The following is a 21,011-nucleotide window of genomic DNA, read 5'->3' as shown; positions in this document are numbered from 1 at the left end:
GCTGTCCTGACCACCTCGTAGAGATGCAGTGAGGATGGCAGGGACATGATAGACGTGTAAGGAGTTACACAAAAACTACTTTCACTAAGTAAAACAGCTATTGTAAAGAAAGTCATTGTTAGAAGTAGTTTCAGTAACATACAAGGTAGAATACTAATATAATAACCATCGACTATTAGATTTCCGTTTGTGACCCACTTCTTCCAAGCAATTGCAAAGCAACAAGATTTGCAGCTCCCTGGGGTTCCTTAGAAAGGGTGACAGTAAGTTATATCTTGCAGTTGTTGTAATATTCAGATAACCATACATGTAGCTTCCGAGCATATTTTATTAATAAAATAACAGTATTTTTGGAACATGACGTGAGAAATGCTATGGATGGATTCACAGAGAAGAAGTGATATTTATGGTCACTGAACCCAGAGATTATGATGAAGAAAAAAAAAAAAAAAAGACAGAAACCTAGCAAGCAAAGCGTCTGTTAAATCTACGTTCCAAGCCCAGCTTGAGCACAAACTAATCGTAACCTTGAACAAACCACTTAGCCTCTCTGGCCTTCTTGTCCTTGGCTGTAAAATAACAATAAATAGGTCTGCTCTGTCCCACTTACCTCTCAGCCCCGTTCAAGGGATAGGAAGACACACTACCTATGCAAACCCTTTAACAGCTATGAAGTACTCTGAAAAGAAGGCATCACTGTGAAGAAATCTTTTTTGGAGTGTTTCTTTCTTCATCTGTTTTCTAGGCGTTTTGGTGGTAGGTGAATTCTGCATTAGCCTGCTCATGCTGCATAAAATGTCTGATCTCTTTAAAGAGACTGAGTGATAAATCATTCACCGGGCATCCTCCAAGGGGGTTGGTTCTGTTCCCCTCCCATGTGCTGGAGAACAGAAGGGCAGGGAGCAGCCTGGAGGGAAAGTGATTCAGCTCAGGATCACCCTCTGATTGTTTTTATATGGGTAAGGACTGGAAGAGAATACAAAATACCGGAAAATAATAACTGCATGTCTTAGCATCATGAGATGGCAAGTCCCTGTTTTACATCTTTAGCGCTTCCTTTTTTATAGCCCTAATGTTCTTATGCAATAATAAAAACTAGGAAGAAAAAAAAACCCTGATATGCACTTTGCAACACTTGGCAGTCACAGAGCATTTTCACATATACAGCGATGGGATTCTTCCTACTGCTCCGTGATGTGGAGAGGGCTCTGCTATTGACCCCATTTTACAGCTAATGAAACTGATGCTTGGAGAAATAACACAGCCCACAGAATCAATATTTTCTTTCCATTCTCGGGCTCTATATCCCCAAAGAACAGGAGACTCTGCTTCAGGGAGGAACTAAGGGAGGTAAGAACAAACAAAGGGTTGCTCAGAGGACCATTCTAGAAAGAGGCAAGGTTGCTGAGGTTGCTGTGACTCAAGATGAGACGAAACCTCTAAAAAAGTGGTGGAGATGGCCAGACACATGGAAGGCAGTGTTGAACTTGCCTGTGAGAAGCAAGTCTTGTATGTTCATGAATGCAAATGGGGGAAGAAACCCTTCCTCTCCCCGGAGTAGGCTGCAAGTCCCAACGCACTCAGACATGGGAGGGATATTGGGAGCACTGGGCTTTCCTACATAAACATGCCTGGGACTCATAACATATTTGTTGTAATTGGATGACTTGAAAATTGGTTGAGATTTTATAGAAGAGAAAATTGTCCAAGAAGCGTTGCCGCGAGGCAGTATCAGCAAGCAGAGCCTTCGGGACAGCAGGTCTGAACGGGAAGCCAAGCACCTCACATCCAGGCTCATAGTGGGTCCAACACTCAGGAAGCGGAAAGGCTGGGACATCCCCTGGGACAGCAGAGAAAAGACCCTGAGCTAAGGTGGAAGTGCAAACTGGTAGACCACAGACCAAACCCAACTCTTGGATATGCTCTTCGGAGTCCCCAGAGCTGTTATCACAGGTGCTGGTGTTATTTTAATATGAATCAGTTGTCAATATTTTAATATGGTTGAATTTCACACAAAAATCTAGGTCTCTAGCTTTTCTTGAAAATATCAAATGTTCCGGCCTCGTGAGCCCAGGATACCTGTAGGAAGGCAATTTGCTGGAACGCTCTCTGCCCTCCCCAGACTCTCCCAGCCAAGGGCATTCATGTACCTTATCTGGATGGCCCTGTATGCTGCTGAGGTCAGGACCCCTACTCTAGTGCTCAAGCAGATTTGGAGGGCAAGCCCAGACAGGCATGAGGCATCTCCAAAAACCCAGGCAGCCAGGAAACTTAATCTGCCTTGTGTTGTTCAGACTCTGTTTTCTCAATTCCCGTCTGCCTGAGACACACAAACTTTAAAGTTGACCGTGTCCCTCCCTAAAGAGAAGCAGAGATCATGGCTGAGCACTAACACAGGATCAACAGTTGGAACGTTTACCAGGAGACCTCAAGCAGAATAGATGGGCTCAGGGTCAAAATCATTGGGGGCAAATAAACAGACAAGAAGCAGCTGCAAGGGCTTAGCGTGGGGGAGGTGTGGAGTAAACTCCTTCAACTTGGGTGATTCTCGCCAGCACACCTTTTGAAGGCTCTGCACCCCACTCCCACGGGAGCACTTTCATCCATAAGACCAAAATGGTTGTCTCTGAATGCCAATGGACAAGGAGGGGGCCGGGAGGGTAAGGCTTCCACGAGGCTCAGCTCCATGTCTATCGCACTGAAGACCACAGTCAAAGTTATTTCAGAAATGAATGATCGGATCAAGTCTGCATCTCAGAGGTGCTGGCGGGAGAGCTGGCTGATACAGGCTTTAGGGGGAGCAACTTGGCCATAATGGCAAAACCACCAGAAGACTGACTTTCACCTACAAGCCATCAAACCTACTTGTTGGCGTTTATCTTATAGATATAGCTGCAAAGGCACGGAATGACAGGCATATGAGATTATTTACTGCAGTTTTGTTTATACCAGAGAAAGACTGGAAATAATCCCACGTTTCTCAAGAGACTAGTTAAAGTTTATGGTACAGCCAAAGAATGTAGCTACATAATGGCTATTATGTAGCCATTGAAAATATGAGACTCAAAAAAATACGATACCCTCCATGTACTAATATGAAAAAATGTCCAAAAACTGAAATGACAAAAGCAAGGTACAGAACATATAGTATATTACATTTTTTACATAAAGCTGGAAAGGTAAAAGTCTGTATTCATCTGCTTTTCATACATTACACACCCACCCTAAAAAATAGGAAGAATGGTTACCTCTTTGGGGCAGTGTGAGTGGATGGGTGGATGGAGGTGGGGCAGGGGGGTAGGGGGGAGAAAGCCTTTTCACTGTCCCCTTTATTGTTTTGTGTTTTGAAGCATATGGTTTGACAAGCCCAGGAGGCCCAAAAGAAGCGTGGGGTCCCTAAAGATGGGTCGGAACTTTGAAACCAGGTACAAAAGTGGGAGCCGCTGGAACACCAGCACATCATGTCATCTGGACAAGCTCTTGGTTCCTTGTCAATGGCACCAGTCTCACACATCTCAGTCCTGCCTGAGGCCAGGGAGCTCCCAGAGCAAGCCCTGTGGATGCAAGGGTCCCCGTCTTCCCCACACCGCCCCCAGGTCACCTATCCCAGACCCCTCGCTCCACTCACCCAAGGACCTCGTTGTTCAAGGTGGGATTTGGGAGGGTGCAGAAATAGGAAAGTCAGCATTTACCCCAGAGAAGCAAAATTACTTGGAGAGACCGTTTAAACTACTGACTCAGGCTGAGATCACCAGATTGGACTAAATTAAGTCTCTTCTGGGACTTCTCACCTCCCCTAGGAAGGGGCCGCATAAAGGATATCATATCAGTAATGGGCAAAATAAGGAAAACACATTTGCCTGCATATCTACGTGTGATAAGAGTAATCTACTGCTCCACTAGATATTTTTAGGAGTACATAAGTATGTGTGCATACATGTATTTTGTAAAAGACCATCAAATGCCTTACAATGGAACACTCCATTCAAAGGAAGGATTGAATGCAACCTAAATTTTAGAAAACTTTTCTCCCCGATTTAGAATTGCCCAGGGAAGCCTCTGATAGCATGTTCCGTCTATGTCCAAAGCACTTAGCATCTGGTCACATGCTCTGATAAAGTACAGCCCCAGGATACACTCAAGCTTCCAACCGGGCAAAGCTGCTCTTCTCATTTCCATGGACCATCTTCCCGCCCCTTCGCCATGGGAAATCTCACTCCCCGGGGAATACACTGCCCATACACTAAAGACTGATGAATGGGATCATTTATCTTACTGTTTATCTTTCCCACAAAATGCTACTACTGACTGCCGGATACAGAGACACGATGGCTGATGATCCTCACTGCACGTCAAAAGTAACAGAAAGGGGAAAACAGATTGGATGGACAGCTTAGATCCCCATGTTATTTATTTTTCATTTTGCTTTTTCCAGAAGCAACTGCATGTGGTTTATAGCTGAGAAACAGTTCAAAACAAAACAAAACAGGAATGTCTTTTTAAAATAGATTTTTGTCAATATCAAGCAATCAACAGTATTTATGGGCCCCTATACCTAGTGGAAGAGGCAGGCAACCCCAGAGCCCCAGGTGCTTCACAAGATCTGGTCCTGGCTCAGACCTTAGGGGGACACCTGTGTTCACCACCAAGAGGTCAGTTCTCGGGAGGCAAGGTGGGGAACTCACAAGGTCCCAGGAACTGGGAAGAGGTCCTAATGTGGGAACTGAGTGGGTCAAAGCCAGGAGACAATAGGAGAAACAGGACAATGGAGAAAGAAAAGAAGGGGTCCTAAAAGGCGAGTAGAAAGGAAGGTGAAATGGGGAGAGGCAAGGGTGCAGAGCAGGTCCAGGTGAGTTCAGGATGAATTTTACAAGCCTATGCTTGCGGTCTTTCTGCTTTGTTTTTGTCTAAGTTGGTCCTTCTCCCTGTGTTGGAATGGGACCTGCCAGTAGCCCAATGGCACCACGCCCTTACAGTCTAGAGAGATGCTGAGCATTGACCTACAGGGCGAAAGCTAGCTCTTCGGGGCAGCACACACAGGATACCGGGATAGGGGCACGGATGACAACGCAGGAGTACCTAGAAGGGAGGAACACTGCACCAGGGAGAACAGGGAAGCCTTTGTAACCTTGAGACTTGGGTGTGGCTGGACAAATGGGAGCCAGTGGGCACACTGCAATGCTGTTTCTCATAATCCAGAAAGGACGTGATATCTTCTACGTGACTTCAGCCGAGCTCAGAGCACCCCTGATAGCCCTCCCACAGGATGGTCCAAACCTGCTCTGTCCAATAAGGTAGCTACGGACTACATGTGCCATTGAAATTGAAATTAATTAAAATTAAATGAAATGGAAAATCCAGTTCCACATGTGGCTAGTTGCTACAGACAACACAGAGAGTGGACATTTCCATCATCACAGAAAGTTCTATTAGACAGAACTTGTTCAAAAAAATGTGAGGGGAGTCAATGGTAATTCAGTAATATCCATGTGGGCTCAGTGTATATGGAAACTCTGGGCTGGGAAAATATAAAAGTACTTTTAATCTAAAAAAAATCCTAAAGTTTAAATCAATTGTTTTAAATGACTAAATAATTAACCTAAAGGATTATCCCAAGAAATTTCAAGTCCAGAACTCATGTGTTAGCAAATTCAGGTGGTACTAAGATTCCTACAAAGTAAAAAAAGAAGTTCATTGATTTTCCTTGATTCTCTCCTACTATGTGTATGGCAAATATGGAAAAAAATTATGCCCTGACAGGTTTAAAGGAATCACAGAAATTGCATCCCACTCACCAGGGAAATTTTGAAAACGTATGTTTTTTTTTGTCTTCACCCACACAGTCACTTCGTGTAGAAAACACAGCTGTTCACTTGTAAATGCTTTGTGGCGCTTGGGTGACCTCTGGGGTGCTCTGCAGACCTCATGGCCATTAGCAATCCTAAATGTTTTGATAGATATCTGAGTGGGCTCTTGCTTAAAGCAGGCAAGGCCCTCCTATGGCCCCAAATAAAGACGTAGAATGTACCTGTCACATTTCTCATTCATAAACCGGCAAGAAAGGTTTCAAAACTTCCACCTTGGACCTGGCAAAATATGTAATGGAGAATGATAAATGATCACATCACTGTTCAGAAAACCACCTGCAGCTCATCAGCAGCATCGAAACCAGGCCTTCAAAGAGCAGCCCTGATCTCAGATCAAAGAAGAAAAAGTAGAGGAAAAAAACAGACAAATCTTTCTCTCCATTGTCTGCTGACTTCCTTTAAAAAAAAAAAACCAATAATAATTTACCCAATGACATCGTGGCAATAGATTATGTCCTCAGTCTCTTCACAGGACTCTCCTTCAATCATTAGATCTCTGACTAGTGTGTGTTTCTTCCATGAATGAAATAATTTATCTTTTTGAATATGATTCTTTCCCTTTGTCATGAAGATGCCAAATAGTGATTGATTCTGAACTCTGGGGTCTGGGTTGGCTTTTTGTTGCAGTTCTCGAGGAAAAAAAAAAAAAAAAACAACAGTAGAAACTTGGAGACATTCACTTGGATTCTTCCACAGGATGGTGGTTATTATTACTAGCTAGCTAACACTTAATAATTGCTAACCATGTTCCTGGCACTATGCTGAGCACTATTCACGTGTCTTATTTGATCTTCGTAACAATCCCTGAGGAGATGCTGCTATTATCCACATGTGGAGAAGGGAGAACCTGAGGCGGAGGGACGAGGTGCCTCAAGTCATTCAAGTGGCAGAGCTAAGATTCAACCCAGGTCCGTCAGGTGTCACTCCTGGGCTTGTGCCCACCCAACTGTAGGGATCTCCCTGAAGCTGGGAGATAATCTCTCCACAAAGAAGAAGGGGAAGAGAATAAAAGAAATGAACAAAGCTGGATGCTACCAAGGAGGCGCTTGTGAATGTGCCTTAGAAGGAGCCTAGAGACTTCTAGGTACATTTCAGGAGGGATGATGCCCACTACAGCTTTGGGGGAGTTCCTACAATTACATAGTTTATCAAATAGTTCACCTTTTGTTTAACCTGTTTCCTATTTCTCTGTGGCATAAAGAAATCAAAAGGGATTTTCTATTGTCTTGAAGGCAAGAGGATGGGAGAGAAAAAAAGATGTTGCATTCTCTGTTGGGATTCCATAAAGGGAGGGTGGGCCAGGGTCCTGCAAGAGGAATGAGGATCTGGCCTCTCAGAAGGGCCTCAGGGGCAAGGGCAGCTTTGCAGACTCATACTTCCCCAGGGGACATCTCTGGGCAGAGTGGGTTTACAATACTGCCAATGACTTATAGATCAAACTAACTTTGGTTGATTGGTTAATCTCCTTACCTATCTTGTTGATGCCTGAAATGCCACTGTTAAGGCTTTCTATTTAGTTCAAAACTTTATTTCCTATTAAAATGAAAATGTAACAGGTAGAGTATTAAGATTTTAGGCCAGGAAGAGCAAACAGGCTATCTAATAAGCAGTCTGTCAGTAACTAGAAAGAAATAAAAGAAACCTGGGTACAGATTTTGGCTCCACGACTTAACCAATATGATATTTGGGGCAGGTTTTGTAGTCTTTGGGGCGTTGGTGTTCTCATCAAAACTGGAGATTCTACCCACACGTCATCATTTGGCTGTGAGGACTAATGACCCGACATATTGAAAATGCCTGGTCTGTGGTAGGTGCTCTTATTGTTTGGGCAGGAGAAGAAACATCCATTAATTGCAGTCTATGATGGGCCACATTCTCTCACAGAAGTTCTCTAGTTTCCACAACAATTTTCCATTTTAAGGAAGGATGGAGGATTAGAGAAGTGAAGTAATTTGCCTGGGTTTATATAGTTACATAGAACCCAAACTCAAACTTGTATTTTGACTTCTAGTGGAGTACTCCTTCTACGTTAGCATATAATCTCTCAAGCATAAAAAAGTAAAGACGAGGGAGAGGTTTTATTTGATCCTATCAAAGTAGGCCACATAGGCAGCCCTCTGCCCTACCTCTAAGGAGTACAGATTCTACCGTAAAAAAAAAAACGAGGGTATGTTCCCTTTTGTCACACTCCAGACCTGATGACCTCTCGAGTGTCTCAGCTTCCCATGGAACCTCTGCTCCATGCCAAGTGGGCACTATTGATTACGTTATTACAGGATAACAAGCAGATCCATGAAGTAAGCACCAGAACTAATTAGGCCTGCTTTGCTATAGATTCAGGTTTTCAGGCTGAGCAACTTGTGAATTGTGACAATTGCGACTTCCTTGGGTCTTGGGCATTGTTGTGTTTTTTGTTTTGAGAGCCTTCTCTGGGCATTTGTGGTCATGAGCCAAAGAGCTGAAATGCCCAGTGCACACTGCAATGACTTTTTTTTACTAACACAAGGAGAAAAAAGAGAGGGCGGGGGGCAATGACAAGAAAGATAAAGAGAAGGGAATTAATATTCATTTGATGCCAACCATGTGCTGGGTGCTTTACATCTTTAAATTTTTTGGCACCATCTGAAGCAATTTTTATTAGACCCCTTTTTAGCCAGTGAATAATTTGGAATACTGGTATTTCTAATTTGGCCTTTAATCTTGTCAAATGAGCTGCTTTTGCCAAATATGAAGGGAGCTCAGGATGATGTTTAGCTGGGATTCAGACAGGTTTGACAACCTGGCAAGGGAGGCCTGCCAGAACGTTTTTGCAATAAGACTGAGGAGCCTCCTACAGAGAACTCATACTCAGGGAGTTGGAGGAGAACAGGCATATGTTTGTTGAGTAGCTTAAGATCCATTCCCCACCTCTTTCTTATTAAAAGCACCTAAATATTGGCAGGAATATCAATACGCATAATTGGACATTTGTTTCCCTAGCCTACCTTGAAGATAAAAGCGATTGCATTACTGAGTTTGGGCCAATAAGACACAAACAGAAATCTGCAAGAAAATTCTGGAAACTTCCACTTTCCAAATAAAAGGGGAGAAATGAAAATGGTACCATACTCTTCTTCTATCTTCATTCTGCCCTAAATATGGATATGGTATCTGGAGTGGCAGCAGCTACCTTATGACCATGAGGCAACAGTATGAAGAAAGAAGACCAAAAGATTGGGCAGGGAACTTGCATGATGTTATTACTCTCCTCATCTGCACCAACCACCATCTACCTCCAGACTCCTTGTTGCATGACAAAATTACCTACTGTTGATTTAAGCATCCGTTGTTGGATTTTTTTCTATGACTTAAGATAAAAACTATCCATAACTGATATACCCAGCAATAAAGCCTTCCTTGGATTGGGAAGGAGGTTCTCATAAACCATGGATCTATTCCTCTGATTTGTCTCCTTTTCCCTTTGCACACTGGACCATTGTCGAAGTATTGAGGAAATCAGGGGACTCATGTACAAAATAAAAGCTAACAGAGCTCCTCCCCCAAAAATACTGTATCCCTCTAATAATCTAACTTCAAAGAGGGAGAGATGGTATGAGTTAGGGCTCTTTAGGTTCAAAGTGGTAGAAAAGGTACACAGATTGTTTTGAGCAAAATGAAGAACCAATTGGCTCGCATAACTGTCAATCCAGGGGGTGATCAGGCTTCAGGCGCACTGGATCCAGGGGCTCAAACGACATCATCAGGCCTGGATCTGTCCTAATTTCTCTACTGCACCTTACCCTACATTGGCATCTCTCTCGGAAAGTCTCTCTCTTCATTTCAGTCCACTAGCTCCAGTCCTGCATTCTCAGAACAGCAAACCTGGCAGACAGGGAGCACCTCTTTCCTGGTCATGCCACAAAAAAGTTGAGCTTCCTTTGTCCACTTGGGTCATGTGCCATCCCCAGAACTGGTGCAGGAAGTAGAAGAATCAGGCCTACCCAAATTACGTGGACTGATCATGGGTACAGGGTGGTTTCCCAAGGAAAATATATTCCCAAAAGGTATAAGGAATTCTCTGCAGGCAAAAGCAACACCATCACTGCTGAGATGCTCTTCCCAGTCCTATTACTTCATACCAAAAAGGCTGGGTCCCTAGAAACCCCATAATTCAGCTGTGGTGGGAACACTGACACTCCCTGAATTAAAAAAAAAAACAGAAATCAGACAATTTCAAAGAAGAGACCTCAGACAATAATGGTAGGTGAAATAGGCTTTTGAGGGGAGCACATTTAAGATATCATCTAGAGATATTACCAGAGTTGATGTCTTCTATCAGTAGATAGAATCAGAACCATGGGTTGTCTGGCTCATGCATCACTACAGCTTCTTTTGTTCCCAAAGGCTAGTAAGAACAATGAATTAGACCGTCATCTGACAACTACTGAATGCCTGCCACACACAGGGTAGTTAGTGGGCTAAGGAATGTGGGCGAATCAAATACTAGAAGACATGTCAGTCCTCACAGATTTTACAAATATATTCATCCAAGCACAGCTAATAATGCAAAGCATAACATGCAGAGGACTGGTACTACTTGTGCAGAAAAAGAAATATTAATGAAGGCTGAGCATGTCAAGGAAGAAATGACAAAGAATGAGTATTTAGGATGCGGAAAGAGATATTTCCTTGTTATGAAAAGAGCACCCTTTTACAAATCAATACTTTTTTCCTATTATTTCTATTTTCCCAACATCTCTGAGCCAGGAGTACAAAGGCCATGTTTGACTTTCCGAAATTTACCTGCTCCTCAGGACTGACCCAAGGGAGGGCAGGCGGAAGTCACCCCTGAGGACCCTGCAGAAACAGAGCTCACCATGGTGGGTGGGCTGAGATGGTGCCTCCCAGCAGGTAGAGAGTCCCAGAGGTCACAGGAGAACACACAGAGCTGGTCCACAGGCCATCCCACTCTCATCTGATGTGATCAAACAAACAGCAGCTGCCGGAGAGAGGTGGGCCCTACTTACAGGATGTGTGGGGCAAGGGGAGGGCACTTTATTTTCTTAGGATAGAGGCTACTTGAGTGTGTTTCACTGCTGGGGAAAAGGTTCCATTTGAGAGGCAGACATGTGCACACAAGAGGGATAATTGATTAGAGCAGGATTTCTGTGGAGGCAGGAGGGTTTCCAGAGTGCAGAGGAGGTTTGGCTTCAGACTGAGTAGGGGATATGTGAGTAACTCTCTTGGAAAGAAAGCAGCTGCAGCTGGTCCAGCCAGAGACTTGGTGGTCAAAAGCAGAAATTCCAAAGTCGAGCAGAAATTCCAAATTCAAGTAGAGCTAGGCTCAAATCCCAGGTCCCCACTTCTAAACTGGGTAAACTTGGGCTCCGTTTCTTCATCCAAAAAAATAAGAATTTTATATTTCCATCCTAGTGTTATCTTAAAGACTGTATGAAATAATGTACACAGAAGGCTGGCCTAATAGGAAAGAGTCTAACATGAACCCTAAAACACAGTAGCAATAAAAAAAAATGAGGTAGATCTTTCCGTGTAAGCATGACAAGATCTGCAAGACATACTTCCGAGTTTTTAAAACAGGAAATTACAAAGTAAAATATATAGTAGCATAACATTTACATTTAAAAATCCATGTAACAGCAGTGGATTGAAAAACATGATATATGGATAAATCTCTGAGCTCATTATTACAGAAAAAGAAACCTAGTAAGAGAAGAAACTTTTAAGGATACTAAGGTACCAATTCATTATTTTGAAAATAGGTAAATAAAGGATAAAATCAAATGTTTTTCTTTGAATTCCCTACACAAACTGTACTTTAGGGTAACCGGATAGTTGATAAGGGGAAGGGTCTCAGAATATTCCAGCTAATAAAGAAGAAATAGCAGAATTTGAATAGCACCATTTGGCAGCCCCCAATGAATGAATGTATCTGACTATCGAGCTTCAGTAGATGACAACATCACAAAAAGAAAAACTCCCAGAAATTAGCAACCTACTTACAGAAGAACACAACACCTTCTATGAAGGAGTCCTACAAAAAACTCAAGTCTGAATCTGATCCCACCTCCAGAGGCAATGACCAATCTACAGGAAAGATAAAGACAGAGGAACATGATAAATAGCACCAAGGAAATGCCAGCATTCAAATCCAGACTGTGGGAAACTCTCAAGACAAAGCCCAGTTTCCCAAAAACAAAACAAAACAAAACAAAAAACTGTAATGGGAACAAAAAGCAAGGAAACCTAAGGATTAAAAAGAATTTGAGAAGTCATCCAATGATATGTGTGAGCCCCATTTGGATCCTGACTAAACAAGCAAACTGTTAAAAGAAATAATGCACACTGGAGACATTTTGATACAAACTAAATGTTTAAAATACTTAAGAAGTGCTATTAATATTTTTTGGCACCTGTCTGGGATGGGGGTCCTTGGAGGCAGGCCCCGAGACAAGAATTCACATGCCAGTGCTTCAATAAGGAATTTTTCTCCCCGGAAACATCGGTAAAGGAGTGGAGGAAGGAAAATAGGGAAGCAGAAAAAATTGGGCAAGGATAGAATTTGAGGCAAAGTCCCAGCCTTAACCTGATCCTGTAGGATGCTCTGGAGGGCAAATTACACTAGAATTTATTCCACTGTGAGGTAGGGGAGCTGATGTTCATAACCAGGTACCAGTCACTGGCTGTCAGATGGGAGTGGGCTAGGGGCACTTCTGGCTCTTGGTCGGTGTGGATGGTGAAATATTCTACATCACCCCATTTGGAGGGCACAGTCTTGGAAAGGCCTCACAGCAATTTCCCCAAAGTCTAGGGCCCTTTATGCAGATCAGCCCCTGGAGCAGGCCGGGAGTGTCCTCAAGCTCCTTTGAAAAACTTATGCAAATCTGCAGCTAAAAGTGGCATCTCCTTGACCATTTTTAATGTATATCTTTCTAAAATGCATCACATCACAGAACTGAGGTCAATGAAGAAAGTATGCTAAATATAATTTAAACTTTTCTAAATGACTTCAGGTGACCTAAAATATGTCCCATAGAATACAAGTTCCAAAGAATGCTGTAGGTGACATGCAAATAGGGTTCTCTGACCAACGAGGTCTGGGAAAAGAGAACCTACTCAAAGATAAGCATGTGCATTTCCTACAGGCCTTCCTGGAGCTGTTGACATGATGATGAGCAGTATGTATCCCTCAAAGGGATAAAGGGATCTCCCAAACCAATCATGTACATTCTAATTCTAAGATACACGTTTTTTCCCATTTTAATATCCCTGAAATCTGGTGCATCTTACATGGATCTTATGAATAGGGATGAGTGGCTACACAACTAAGTTTTTCATGTACAACCCAGCTTCTCATGCCCCAAGTCCAAGTCCATCCTCAACAAGCTCAATGGGAACAGAATGGGAACTCAGAGGCCTACTATGTGCCCACTGAAGGCCTACTATGTGCCTGGCATGGAGCTCCGTTTTCAAAGTGGCTTCCACCAGACACAGAGGAACTGATCTCTTCTTTGTACCATAAGGGATTTGGAATTTCATATGATCTACTAGTGCCAGACATTGGGGTGAATGTCTAAGCTCCGCACTTAGTCTGCATACACCTATCCAGATAGTAAGAACCACCCTGCAGAGGCTCCTCTAGAACAGACCGCTCAGCCTTCACCGACTGGGGGGCTCATGCTGACAGCCCATCTGTGGGGTCCAGGCAACCTCCCAGCAGTGCCCACACAGCTTATGACTCAATACCAAGGTTCTTCAGGGGTCTTGACTTCTGCCACCTTCTCAACTGTCCCTTTCCCTTCTCGACACCTTTTGTCCTGCTTTACAATGCATTGTTTCTCATCTGCTGCAGGCTGAGTCAGGGAACCAAACCTGCTAGAATGGAGTGTCTTCTGTGAATCAAAAAGTTCTGAATAAAGGTCTGAGGTCATCATGAGGGTTCTGGACTTGCTCGGGCTTCACAGTGTGGTCAGTGGGTAGGGAGAGGCTGGCATCATGGAGCAGGGGCCAGGAGAGCTGACCTTGCTTTCAGGCTGGACCCTGAGGGGGTGCCCATTCATGGTCACCCAAAGGGGCGTCCTAATGTTGGTCTCAGATCAGGCAGATCTCCTCTATGAGGAGCTCCTACTCCAGGGGTGTGGGCCTCAGTGGGAAGATAATGCAGACAGTTGAGAATTCCTGAGGTCTTTCTGGGAGGAGCAGCAGGTTCCCAGTGAGGAGGAACTGAGAGTGTACCCCCAGTTGGAGACCAAGGTGAGGGGCACTGCTGCTCCAGGCTGGGGGGCAGAAACAGAGAACTAGACCATGCAGGGTGCCTGGGGACTAAACAGGGGAGACACAGGCAGCTTAGCTGCCACTTTCTGAGAATCACTCAAGATTCAGGGTCTCCTGCCCCTGAGGTAGTGGTCCCAAAGACCCCAGGAGCCAGGCAAGTCCCCTGGGAACCAGACAATGGACCCCCCTAGTGACAGGGGGTGGCTGACAGAGAGAGAGTGACTCCTGCCACATACCCCCATGGCCCCCAATCTGAATTTTTGAAACCCACCCTGCCAGACAACCACAGCCCCTCTGGGAACCAACGCCAGCAGGGAAACAGATTCAGATAAGAGAGGCCCCAGGGAGCACCGAGGCAGGTTGGGGTGACAACAGGTCTGACAGAAGCCTCAGCTGCACAGGAGATAGACATAGCCCTCCCTCAGATCCTCCTTTGCTCACTTCCTGGGCCTTGGTTCTGGGCCAAATGGCCCAAGGCTTACTTCAGTGACAAGGGGACATTCCTGCTTGAGGTTCTCCAGGGACCCAACCTCCCCCTTGCTTGATGACGGACCTGGTCTAAGGACACTGCAGCTGTCACCCTGAATGATGAGGGTGATGACAGTGGCCAGTACCAGGGCTTTTTGATCAGTCTCACCTGGTGACTCAGGAGGCCATCCTGTGAGTGTGATCTCACCTGGACTTCTAGTTTCAGGTTTCTTTGAAAGAATCATCTTCCTGAGGTGACACTGGACTTGAGGTGACAAGGAGAGAGATAAGGTGAGTTGGACATTTGATCAAGTCATCTGACCCTCATCAGACTGGCAGAACTCTTTTCAAAGAAACTGTAGTAAGCCTCCTTCTTTTCTGCCCTTTGCTCTGTGGAAAAGCAGTGCATGGACAAGAGTGTTCATTCACTGCTGTATTTGTACAGCTGGGCACCCTCTCCAGCATCCTGCATTCACACTGCACAACATCCCTCCCTGTGAGCCCTGTCCCCTCCACTTACTTCCCATCAGATCATTACACTCCTGGTCCCTCCTCAGGAGTAGGAGCCAGCTCCTCAGTGAGAACACAGCTGGCTCAGGGGCATCCTCGGCTAGCATTCACCTACCTAGCGAGCAAACACACTGCACCTGCCGCGCGCCAAGCCCTGGCCTAAGTCCTTCACCAATACTAACTCATTTAATCTTCATAATAACTCAGTGACATAGGTACTAGTATTACCCCTATTTACAGATGAAACTGAGGCACAAAGAGTGATTTATCCAAATTTCCTCGGAAGCCAAACCTGGCATGTTGTTGGTCCTCATTAGTTATTGATCACATCGAAATCTTACTGATGGCGCGCGTGTGTGTAAGAGACAACCCACATGTGGGGTGCATATAATTGCTCCTACATTATTACAAGCAGAACTTAGTTTGTGCACATACCTTCTCTTTAAAGACAGGTCTCGGGATGCCTGGGTGGCTCAGTTGGTTAAGCGTCTGCCTTCGGCTCAGGTCATTACCCCAGGGTCTTGGGATCGAGTCCTGCATCAGGTTCCTTACTTGGAGGGGAGCCTGCTTCTCCCCCTGCTTGTGCTCACTCTCTCTCTGGCGAATAAATGAATACAATCTTTAAAAAAATAAATAAAATAAATTAAAGACATGTCTCCACCAGGACACCTGGGTGGCGCAGTCGGTTAAGCATCTGACTCTTGATTTCAGCTCAGGTCATGATCTCAGAGTCCTGAGATCCAGTCCTGTGTAGGGCTCCACGCTGAGCACTGGGCACACGGCCTGCTTAAGATTCTCTCTCTCCCTCGCCCTCTGCCCCTTCCTTCCCCCACAACATGTGTGCGGGCTCTCTCTCTCTCTCTCTGAAAAAAAAAAAAAAAGAAAGACAGGTCTCTATGGCTTGAGTAGGGATTTGCTTAAGGTAGAAAACAGAGCAGGAGATATCTTGAGGACTCTCTAAAAAGATATTTACTAACAGTACATGGTATGCCAAGCACTATGTTAATCTCTTCCCTACCTTACTTCATTTTAAACCCTTTTCAATCCAGTGACGTCAAGTCTCTTCATTGCACCCATTTGGGGGTTGAGGAAACGGAGTCTTGTAGGGATTAAGTGATTTGCCCAGGATCCTATAAACATGATCTTTCTAACTGCAGACCCCCAGTTCTTAGCCCTTCACGTTAAATGCTGAGATAGTAAAGGGATAAGGACTTATTTGAAGTGAGGAAAGTGGTTTATTGCCCTTATTTGGTAAATACAATAGATGCACTTATCAAATTGGCCATGATGAAAAATAATAACAATTTTAACTGTTGGGGAGGGCTTGGGGAAATAGCTCTTGGGAGAGAGTAAATTGGTACACATTTTCTCTAGTGTAGTTCAACATAGAAGCGCCTAAAAAGTGACTATGCCTTAATTCTGTAATCTCATTTCTAGGCATTTTGCCTAAGAATATAATTGGACAATTATACAGACATATGTGCAAAGCTGTTTATTATAGAACTTATTACAATAGCAAAAATCTGGGAAAATCAACCAACAATAGGCAATTATTTAAACAATGGAAGGCGTGACAAAATACTTACGCATCCATGGGAGGTGCTGTTGTAAACCTATATACTGACAAGGAATGACACACATGATTTATTTAGGTTGAAGTAAGCAGATTACAGACCAAAAATAATAATTTTTTCATGAAAAAAGTCTGCAGAACAACCCACCCACAACGTCAGTGAAGGTTATTTCTGATGAGTGAGATTTCAAATAACATTTTTTTCTCCTCATTAGCTGTATTTTCCCCTACAAAATAATAATCGTGCAATTTTTCCCAAAAATAAAATATATTTTCCTTTTTTTAAAAAAAAGATTTATTTATTTAAGTGGGGGAGACGCAGAGGGGGGAGGAAGAGAGAAAAATTCAAGCAGACTTCACGCTGAGCGTGGAGGCTGACGCAGGGCTTGATCTCATGACCCTGAGATCATGACCTGAGCTGAAACCAAGAGTTGGATGCTTAACCTACTGCGCCACCCAGGCACCCCAAAACAAAAAATATTTTTAAAAGGGAGCCCTAGGGCATAGAAAGAGGAAGTCAATGGAATGGTCCTGAGGAGTGAACAGCAAGCCTCGTGTCCTGAATCCCATGGGAGATCCTCCATACTGTGCAATGGCTAATTGCCACCAAGACCCATCCTGGTCTGGACATCAAAGTGGATGAGAAAGACATAAAAGAACATATCAACCCAAGAACCATAAAATTCTTGATATTAACCAATCATGAAAGCAATTGTAGCAGAAATCATTTAAGAGGGAGCTTGTTTCTTTCCATCCCTATAAATTGATTCTAAAGCAGTAACCGCCCCTCCAGCAGAGAGGCCTGAACCCGGGAGGCCCAGCAACCTGCATGAGCTCAGGTCAGAGGAGCAGCACCCAGCGCGGGCAGACACACGGAAACAGCCTGGGTTCTTGGGCGACTTGGCTACCCATCGACTGCCAACAGCCCCACCCCATCTCCCTGGGCGCCCCCAGCTTTTGCTCACTTCCTGAGATGCTAGGGGATTAGACTCCAAGAATCTGGGCTTGCAGGGAAAGGGATCATTTCACATCTTGCTAGGAGACGTGTGAATTGTGATGGCCCTTTGGTAAAACCATCTGGAAACATCCATCACAATGAACTGTGTGCATACCCAGCACTTTTACTCCTGGAATCCATCCCCCAGAAATAACAGCACTGGTTCAGGAAAATGCATCTCAGTGGGTCTGGTCCAATGTTTGCAGTGTGTACCACAGTTAAAGTCCTAATTTCCAGCTGTGGCTGGTACGGGGAGATCTAATAAGGTGACCAGAAAAAAATTCCAAAGTGGGGCTTAGGGGAAGGGAAATTCCAAGCTGAAAGTCCGGGAGGCAGGAGGTGTCCCCACACAGGACAGGAAGCACCATGAACTGTGGAGGCAAGGAGCATGATCCAACCCCACTCTAGGGGTAGGAGGGCTGGTGTTTTAACATGCACCTGAGATTTGTCTCAATTAGGTACGGTAAGGCACACAGACAGGGAATGTCTGTCATGAAGGAAGAAGCTTTTAGAGTCATAGTTCCCTTGAAACAGAAGGCTCTAAGTCCCTTTGCATATGACAGTTTCACTCCCAGGCAGGTCCTTCACTATCTCTAGGAATTGGCTAACCTGGGAGGGTCAGCAAGGTCCCAGATATCAAAACATCAGAATAAAAAGACATGCTTAATTCAGCTGGCCAGGCCCCACAGTCCAGTGGTTCAAATTCCCCCACCTAGGTCCAGAAAGCGGCGGAGACAGAATCCTAGCCAAGTCTCTGTCCTACAGGGACCAGTATGCCAGGGGAGAGAAAGCCAGAAGTGATGGTCGGCTGGCTGGCTGGCTTCTGAAGGATCAAACTGTGCACGGGAAACTCAGAGGCACACAGAGGAGACTCAGACTGCCGACTGTCGGGAAGCTTCACTTCTAGATTTGGGATTATGACCCAATTTCAAGACCCAACATGCCCAGCGGAGGCCTAGTGTGACACACTGCTGTTTTCTCTCAGGGTGGTATTTCTCTCCAAGCAATATCCTGTGGAGAGAAACTGGAGCCTGAAGCCCCCAAGGGAATAAAGAAGGCAATAACAGAGAGAGAGATTCTTCCCTCACTCTGCGCCAAGCCTGAATTCCAAGGACTTGGGTGGTCTTGGAGACTCAGGGGTAGGTCAGGAAATGAAGCATGCTCTGAATGGGAAGTCTGACTTCTAATGATGCATGTGTATATGAGAAAGGAATGAGTCACCGCTTCCGCCCAAACCCACTCACCTGCGCTCCCGGCCCCACCTAGGTGGACTGTGCCTTCTGGTGGTCATACCACCTCACTCGCCCCAATTACTTAACAATGACAGCTGATATTGAACTAGTCTGAAAATTTCATAGAGAGACGTTTGTCTTCGTTTCAGCCAAAAGCTGGATTCTACTTCAAAGCACTTGTAATACTTGCACAGAGGCAAGATACCTGCCTCTCTGACATGACTGGCATTTGAGATGGTCAGGAAAAGAATGGGAATGGCCCCTCTGGGCCACCAACGTCCTTCTTTAACGGAATTCTCTTAACTGTAAGGCCTGTGCGCTTGCCTGTTATCTCCATCTGCCACCTAACCCAGGCCACCATATGGCCTCACTCAGCACCTCGAGTCCCCATGGCACAATCTGCAGCAACACCCGAGCCCCTTGGCTGTGGGAAACCCCTTGATATCGAGGGATTTTGCCTGAAAAGGTCCCAGCTTGAATTGCCCAGCTCACTCTCATGTAAGGAGACACCTTATGATCCCAGGTGGTCTTTGGCTGTCAGAATTAACACATCTGGGCTGAGACCTCACTGTTTCCTGGCCCTTTCCCTCCAGGATACACTGCGCCCACTACTCACTTATCAGAAGAGCTACCCTTCTCTCTATGTCACTAATCTACACCCTGCCCCGTAAAATGGCACAGACACGTAGCCCCTGCTTGTTATTATCTCTTAAAATGTGCTAGGGGCGCCTGTGTGGCTTGGTCAGTTAAGCGTCTGCCTTCAGCTCTGGTCATGATCTCAGGGTCCTGGGATCAAGTCCAGCATCGGGTGCCTCATTCGGAGGGGCATCTGCTTCTCCCTCTCCCTCTGCTCCTCCCCCTGCTCATACTCTCTCTTTCTCAGGAAGAAAGAAAGAAAGAAGGAAGGAAGGAAGGAAGGAGAGAGAGAGAGAGAGAGAGAGAGAGAGAGAGAGAGAGAGAGAAAGAAAGAAAGAAAGAAAGAAAGAAAGAAAGAAAGAAAGAAAAAGAAACAAAGAAACAGAGAGAGAAAGAAAGGAAGGTACTAATACCCACCAACTAGCCCCTTTTCTCTCCTCAAATGGAACAATGGGACAGAAAACACAGTTCCTGATGATTAACAATAATATTACTCCTCTCCTCTCCACCACCAGGAGGCAGGGCCCAGCTCTGTAGCTCTATGTTTCTCCCAAGCCTATGGGACTATTAGCTATTGGAATTAGCTTTAAAAATGGTCTCACAGGACTGCATTTCTCAGACTTTGAAGAACCTACAAATCCTCTGGGGATCTTATTAAAATGCAGAGTTGATGCCCTAGGTCTGGGGTGGGCTTAACATGGTGCCTTGTCTCACAAGCTGCCTGGTGATATTGATGCTGCGGGTGCACGAACCGTGCTTTGAGTAGCAAGGGCACAGGGAACCAGCTCTGAGCTTCAGTGCAAGTATATAAACGTGCCCTTGCTAAGGCAAACATCAGCAACGTGAAAGGGGACACTGTAGCAATGACCTCTTTGTCTATTTCTGAACTGGACTGCTTTAAAGGTCTCTAAATTCTCCATGTGGCTTCAAGGTGCTATCACTTTGATAACATCTATAATCACATCTTCTAAAAAATTTCTTGCACCCAAGCCAATTTCAAAATGCATTTGAGAGAGCGAGACGCCTATTGGGCTGCAGGGTAAATCCTCAGTGACTCAGGGCCCCGGTGAAATAAATGATTTGTGGATGTGGAAATTGAACCTGAAAGGACTCCAGAAATAAGAGCAGGTAGCTGACATCACCTGGTGGCTCAGGGGAGCCCCCAAGCCAGGCTGACACTGGCCCTTCCTTGTGCTGCATGTGGCTGGCTGCTTTCAACTTAGAGGCAGGGGAAGCTAAGGTTGAGACACCCACCTGCATTTTTGCTCATACCCATTTTAGAGGACAAATCTTAGTGTAATTTGACCCCCCCAAAAAAACTTTTGGAGTTGGGTGCTTTTTAATTTTCTTCTCTTTTTTCTAGTTTTGCCTCAAGAAGAGAACCACTTAGGGCGCCTGGGTGGCTCAGTCGTTAAGCGTCTGCCTTCAGCTCAGGTCGTGATCCCAGGATCCTGGGA

The sequence above is a fragment of the Leptonychotes weddellii genome, chromosome 3 (genome assembly GCF_054177405.1).
Source record: "Leptonychotes weddellii isolate Sample4059 chromosome 3, ASM5417740v2, whole genome shotgun sequence".
Classification (NCBI taxonomy): Eukaryota; Metazoa; Chordata; class Mammalia; order Carnivora; family Phocidae; genus Leptonychotes; species Leptonychotes weddellii.
Note: the sequence above shows the minus strand (reverse complement) of the source record.